We start from the raw sequence: 6,183 nt of genomic DNA on the forward strand, positions 1-6,183 counted from the left end.
TCTTTTGCCTCTCATAGTTTCCTCGCAGGCATATAGTAATCCGCCTGCACCTCTAAAGTCCTCCAGAGCACTCTGTCTGTGCAAGTCTTTCCTCTTTGGAGGTCTACCAGCTGCGTAGGTCTCTCCAGACCCCCAGCACTGTCCTGCCCCCTCAAGGAGGCCTAAGCTCCCAGAGACCATCCTGCTGCAGCACAGCCTGAAATTCTCTCTGTATCTCAAGCTGAGCAATCTTGGGGCTCTATTGTTTGCCGGGCCTTAGTGATCACTCTCCTGCATGGCCTGATGCTCATTGTCTGATAACTGTTGTTCCAGGCACTTTCTCAGTTTTTTTTTTCTTTTTCATTGCTTCAAATGTGCAAGGAAATCCTATCTCATTACTCCATTTTGGCCAGAAGCACATGTCTTTATTGATTTTTTTAGGTACATGTCTTGTTGATTTATTTCACCAGTTGCTTTAGATATTACAACATAGATACTTAGCTTTGCAGTTAACCTTCAAGTAAAATTATACTTTCAAATGAATGTTAAAGACCCTTACAACTATATATTTCCATTCAGTCTTCCGTTTTGTGTTCTTATTGTCTTACAAATTCTCTCTGCCTATGCTATGCTCTAGCATATTACTATTAATATTTTAAATGCTGATAGACATTAATGCATTTCAAAATGCTAGCAAAAAAAAGGCTTTTGTATTTGCTTAGATATTTGCCTTTTTCATACTATTTATTCTTTCCTTTGGTCTGGAGCTTACCTGATCTGCTTTCTCATCAGTTTGAGGAAATTTTTACCTTTTCAATTTCAGGTTAATTCTTTGAGAACTCACGTAAATAAAAAATACCATGTGTCTTTACTTTTGAAGGATTTTTCATTATATATAGAATTCTAAGTTGACAATTTTTTATTCTTGTCAGTACTTCAAAATTATTGTTCCTTTGATTTTATTCTCTGCTGTTTCTGATAAGAAGACAACTATTGTTCATATCATGGTTCTTTTTTATTGCTTTGTCTTCATTTGGGATTTTCTATCTTTGATTTCACATGTTTTCATACTATGTCTTGGTATAGTTTGCTTTGTATTTATCAGGGTTGGGGTTGATTTTTTGAATCTGTGGGTCAATGACCATCAGTTTTGAAATGATCTTTGTCACTTGTTTTTCATTATTTCTTCTGCACTATTCTTTTTCTTCTGCTCCTGGAACTTCATGACATGTATATTAGAACTTTTCATATTGCCTCACAGATTTCAGATGGTGTGTTTTTTTGGTAGTTTGTTTAATTTTTATCTTTGACTCTTATTTTGTTTGTTTTCTTACATTGATCTGTCTTCAGGTTCATTGGTTTTTTTACTCTGCTGTGTCTATTTTGCTTTTAAGATCCTTTAAAGAATCTTTTATTTATATTTCTCATTCCTAAAGTTCCATTTGGTTTAAAAAGTAGTTTTATTCATTTATTTATTTTTGTGTTTATTTATTTATTCTGTAGGCTTTTAGCCCTTTGTCACTTAGTGCTAAAGGATCTGTACTGGACCCTTTAGCAGGTTTATCCTAAATATCTTCAAGACTCAGTCTGACATTTAATCATCTGGGCAATTGCTGGTTCTACTTTCTTTGACTATTTCTTCTCTTGTCAATGGGCCACATTTTCTTGCTTCTTCATGTTATCTTGTAATTTTTCATTATATGGCAGGCATTTTTTTTTTTTTACAGCAAAGACTGAAGTAAAGGTATTCACCTCCAAAAAGAACACACATTTCCTTCTAACAATCTTTTAGAGTGAAAATCTAAGTCAATTTGATCTGTTATTGAGCTGGGTTTAGACTTTGATGCAGCTTTAGTTTTATTTAATTCACTCCCTAAAAAGCTTTAGTTGAATTCTAGTGGCTTAGAACTCTTCCTTCAGCAAGATTTATGCTCTGAAACTACACAATTCTGGAGTTCCTTATGAGTTACAACTGAGTTGACAGTTTCCAAACTGTGAGAAAACTGTTTTATACCCTGACAGATTTATGAGTTGTTGAGGGGTTCTCTTTGCTCTCCAATCTAGTCTCTTGGTTTTTGTGGCTCAGGGGTTTATTTTGCCCTCAGGCCTGCCCAGATCTCCACTGCACTCTAGGAAGGTTGGAAATGCCCTGTATTTCTTTTAGAGGTCGTGTACTTTTCTTCAGTCTTTGGTACCTGGGAGCCCACAATGCCCCTGATGTGCTTCTTTTAGCTCTTCTTGTGCTCCTTCCCCCTGGAGAGTACTCTGCTGTACCTCAGAGAGACATCATGTACCTCATGGGTGATCTCTCTCAGTTCTCCTACCTGCCCTAAGCTATGGGCACACTGCCTCCGAGCACTCAGTGAAGACCTGTTAGAAATATCTGGCAGGTGAATTCAATCTCACTGCATGCCTGGAGGTCCTCTGGTTATTAATCTGTCATATCTGCCACTAGACTAAAATTTGGCTAAAATTTAAGATGGGTTATCCTTATTCCCCCTAAGAAATTATGTATGTTTAATGTTTTTATCCGTGCATTGTAATGCTACATAATAAAGTTCATTGTGACATATTCATACGTGCACATCATATAACTTGTTCTAATTCATTCCTCAATTCTGCCCTTTTCCTTTCCTCCTCCCTCCACCTATTCTTCCTCCACTCTCCTGGTCTTCCTTATATTTACATACCTTTTTTCCATTGGTGCATTAGAATTATACACAAATTATATGGGATTTTTTGTGATAGCCATACAAGACTATAGCATAATTTGATTGATGTTAACCCCTAGTTTATCCCCATCTTTCATCTTCTTAGAATTCTTTCAGGAGTGTGGACAGTCGAGAGTCTATTCTGTCTTAGGAAGGACATGTTCTTTTCTAGAATTTAATTTATTCAGATTCTTGTCTTCAACTAGTAGATATAGATACAGATAAATTAAATGTTGTCACTCACTTCTCCAATTTGTTTTGTTTGTTAAAATGAGAGCAGCACTTTCCTGTGGCTTCCTACATACTAAGATGTAGAAACTCATATTTGGTTTTGTTTTGGGGTTTGTTTTTTTTGTTTCCTGATTTACTCAGTATGCCTGGCAATTTTAGCAGTTACAATATCATAGGGAAACTCTAAAGGAGATATTCCTCATAATAATTTTTTTAGATTAAACAGAACAATTTTTCACTTCTCTAAGATCATTTCCTTATTCCATTCTGGACTTCCTCTGAATAACTCAGGGACAATTGGAGTCCTACTGATTTCTTTATAAATCCTACTAATTATATAAACCACATTTATTGATGTGTCTATAAAGATTCAATTGTATTTACTACTATATTCTCAAATCCTGGAACAATATGTGGCAGAAAGCAAACATTCAACAAACCTTTTTTTTTTTAATGACCCTACTCCTAAGATAGACAAAAAGGGAAAAAATTCACATTAAATAAAATGAAAATCTGTGTAACTGCTACCCATGCTTTCTATTCACATTTTTTCACTTAGTCCTTAAAATAGCCCTGCCATGCAATTTTATAAAAAGTTTTGAGAAACAGAAAACTAAAATTTCAGGCCTACCAATGGGAGGTCAGCTTCACTAAGATGCAAACTGACTCTTGGTTCTTGACGTTTTCCTGTTCTTGTCTCAGAAAAAGACTCTCTGTCAAAAGGAACACAGGGTCTTGGGAAATCCTGCCCACTAAAGAGCTGAGACATTTTAATTAAAACCAGAGTTCAAATATCTGCATCAGGAAAGAAAAGAGACACATGTACAAATTTGTTTTTTTTTTTTTTTATTTTGATTCATTGTACACAAACGGGGTACAACAATTGTTTCTCTGGTTGTACAGGAAGTAGAGTCCCAACATTTGTGTAATCATACTTGTACACATAGGGTAACGATGTTTGTCTCATTCTGTTATTTTTCCTTTCTCCCACTCCCTTCCCACCCCTCATTTTCCTCTATATAATCCATGCTTCCTCCTTTCTTGCCTCCCTCACACCCCCTATTATGTATCATCATCCACTTATCAGAGAGATCATTTGACCTTTGGTTTTTTGGGATTGGCATATTCTTTTAATGTGCTTTGCATCTGAGATAATAATAGATTTTTTCAACAGCACATTCTGCCTCTGTAAGAACATTAATGCACTTGAATAAATAAAAACCCTACCAACATTCCAATACCATGTGTTTTTAAAAACACTTCAGGCATTCGAATAAGTTCTAAGATCAGCCCACACACCCATGTGTAGTTTTGCTATATTTAATAGAAGCTTCTGGTTTTATTAAATTAATCAAGAAGTATCTTTGCACTGGAAGTGAATTTAAACCATTAGTTTCCAAATTTACTAATTTTTCCTGACCCTTGTGTAGATCTATAATGCTATGGTTGCACTGAAGTAATGTTAAAGGTGAGCATTGCTATAGTTGTAGAAAATTGAACTTATTAAAAGAAGTGATATTTAATAAAATGTTAACTGACTACAGAATTCCTCATTTTCTCTAAATAAATGCATTTTCAAATTTGTACAATATTTTAACTCTTTTTTTAATTTGCAGTTTGGAAGTATTAAATTCAAATCTCGTGGTTGCTGATTTTTCTTTCAAACAAATACAAGTAAAATGATTTTCATCTGAGTATTGTTATTTTTCATAGTAGTTTACCCCCTCTTCAAAGGTACTAGAAAAGGATGATATCAGAAGATGCTGAAAGAGTTTGAATCTCTCAGAGAAGAAAGGGAGATGTGAACTCATCACTCAGATGCAGGGCAGTGTGGTCTCCAAAGCACATCTTTTGGTGACCCACGCAAAGAAGATCCATAATCAAAATATCAAAAGATTCTTATTAGTTGACTGGAAATGCTGGGGGAAAATCACTCTAACACAATGTGAGAAATACTTTGTAGATCTTACTACTGGGAAATATTTTGTTTCTACCAAGTTGTTAATCAGCTTTCTCCACTCCCATAATAACAGCTGTAGAATTTACCATACTTCATCTCTGTTTTGACTCTGAGAAATTCATTAGCAAATTATATAGAGATCTTACCAGCATGCCAAGCACTGCCCTACACACACACACACACACACACACACACACACACACACACGGATATTACACATTGAAATACATATATATGTATATAAAATACATAAATTGAAATATATGCCTGCATATAGGTATACAAATGACCTGTATATCCATGAAAAGATGTCCAATGTCATTAGTCATTAGGGAAATGTCCATCAAAATGACAATGAGAATGAAAAGAGAATCACTTCACAATCATTAGGAAGGCCCTAGTCTTGGGGGAAATATGGCAGATAACAAACAAGTGTGAGGAATTAGAACATTCATGCACCAATGGTGCAGACATTCAGCAAAACAGTTCAAAAGTCCCTCAGTAAGTTAATTTTAGAGCTGCCATATATGGTAACTATGTCTACGTACATAATCAAGAGAAATGCAAAGCACATGTCCACACAAATATGTGTATACGAATGTTCATAGCATCATTATTCATAAGAGCCAAAAGTTGGGAACAACTGAACATTGGCTGGTGAACGGATAAACAAAATGTGTGTTCTTTCAAATCAATATCACATGGTCATACAAAGGAATGAAATACTGATATGTGCTACAATGTGGATGAACCTTGAAAACATTATGCCAAGGGAAAGTAGCAACATCCAAGATAAAATGTTTTGTACAATTTTATCTATATGAAATGCCCAAAATATGCAAATCCATGGAGACAGAAAATAATTAGTGGTTGCTAGAGGATGATAAAGGGTAATGTGTAAATTGCTAATAGGTACACAGTTTCTCAGATGGGTTACAAAAATAGGCTACTATTAGACAATGATGGGTGTTGAACAACCTTATGAATGTATTAGAAACCACTCATCTGTACACTTCACTAAGGTAAATTTTGCATTGTCAATTTTACCTTAACTTGTTTAAAAATTTAAAATCATGCCCAAAGTGAGTCCCTCAATCAAGTAGCCTTTTTTTTAAAACTCATTTTAGATTAGAAAATAAATCACTAGCAAATAGTTTAAAATAAGGCCACATGATCACAACATTCAGCCAGCATTAATTAAATCATCCAGGTCAGGGATTCACACTGAGATCTAGTGGCAAGATGAATGAGATTCAATCATATGGACAGCAGACCAATTCAATATCTGTTTAAATGTTGTTG

Source organism: Sciurus carolinensis, chromosome 13 (assembly GCF_902686445.1).
Source record: "Sciurus carolinensis chromosome 13, mSciCar1.2, whole genome shotgun sequence".
Taxonomy (NCBI): Eukaryota; Metazoa; Chordata; class Mammalia; order Rodentia; family Sciuridae; genus Sciurus; species Sciurus carolinensis.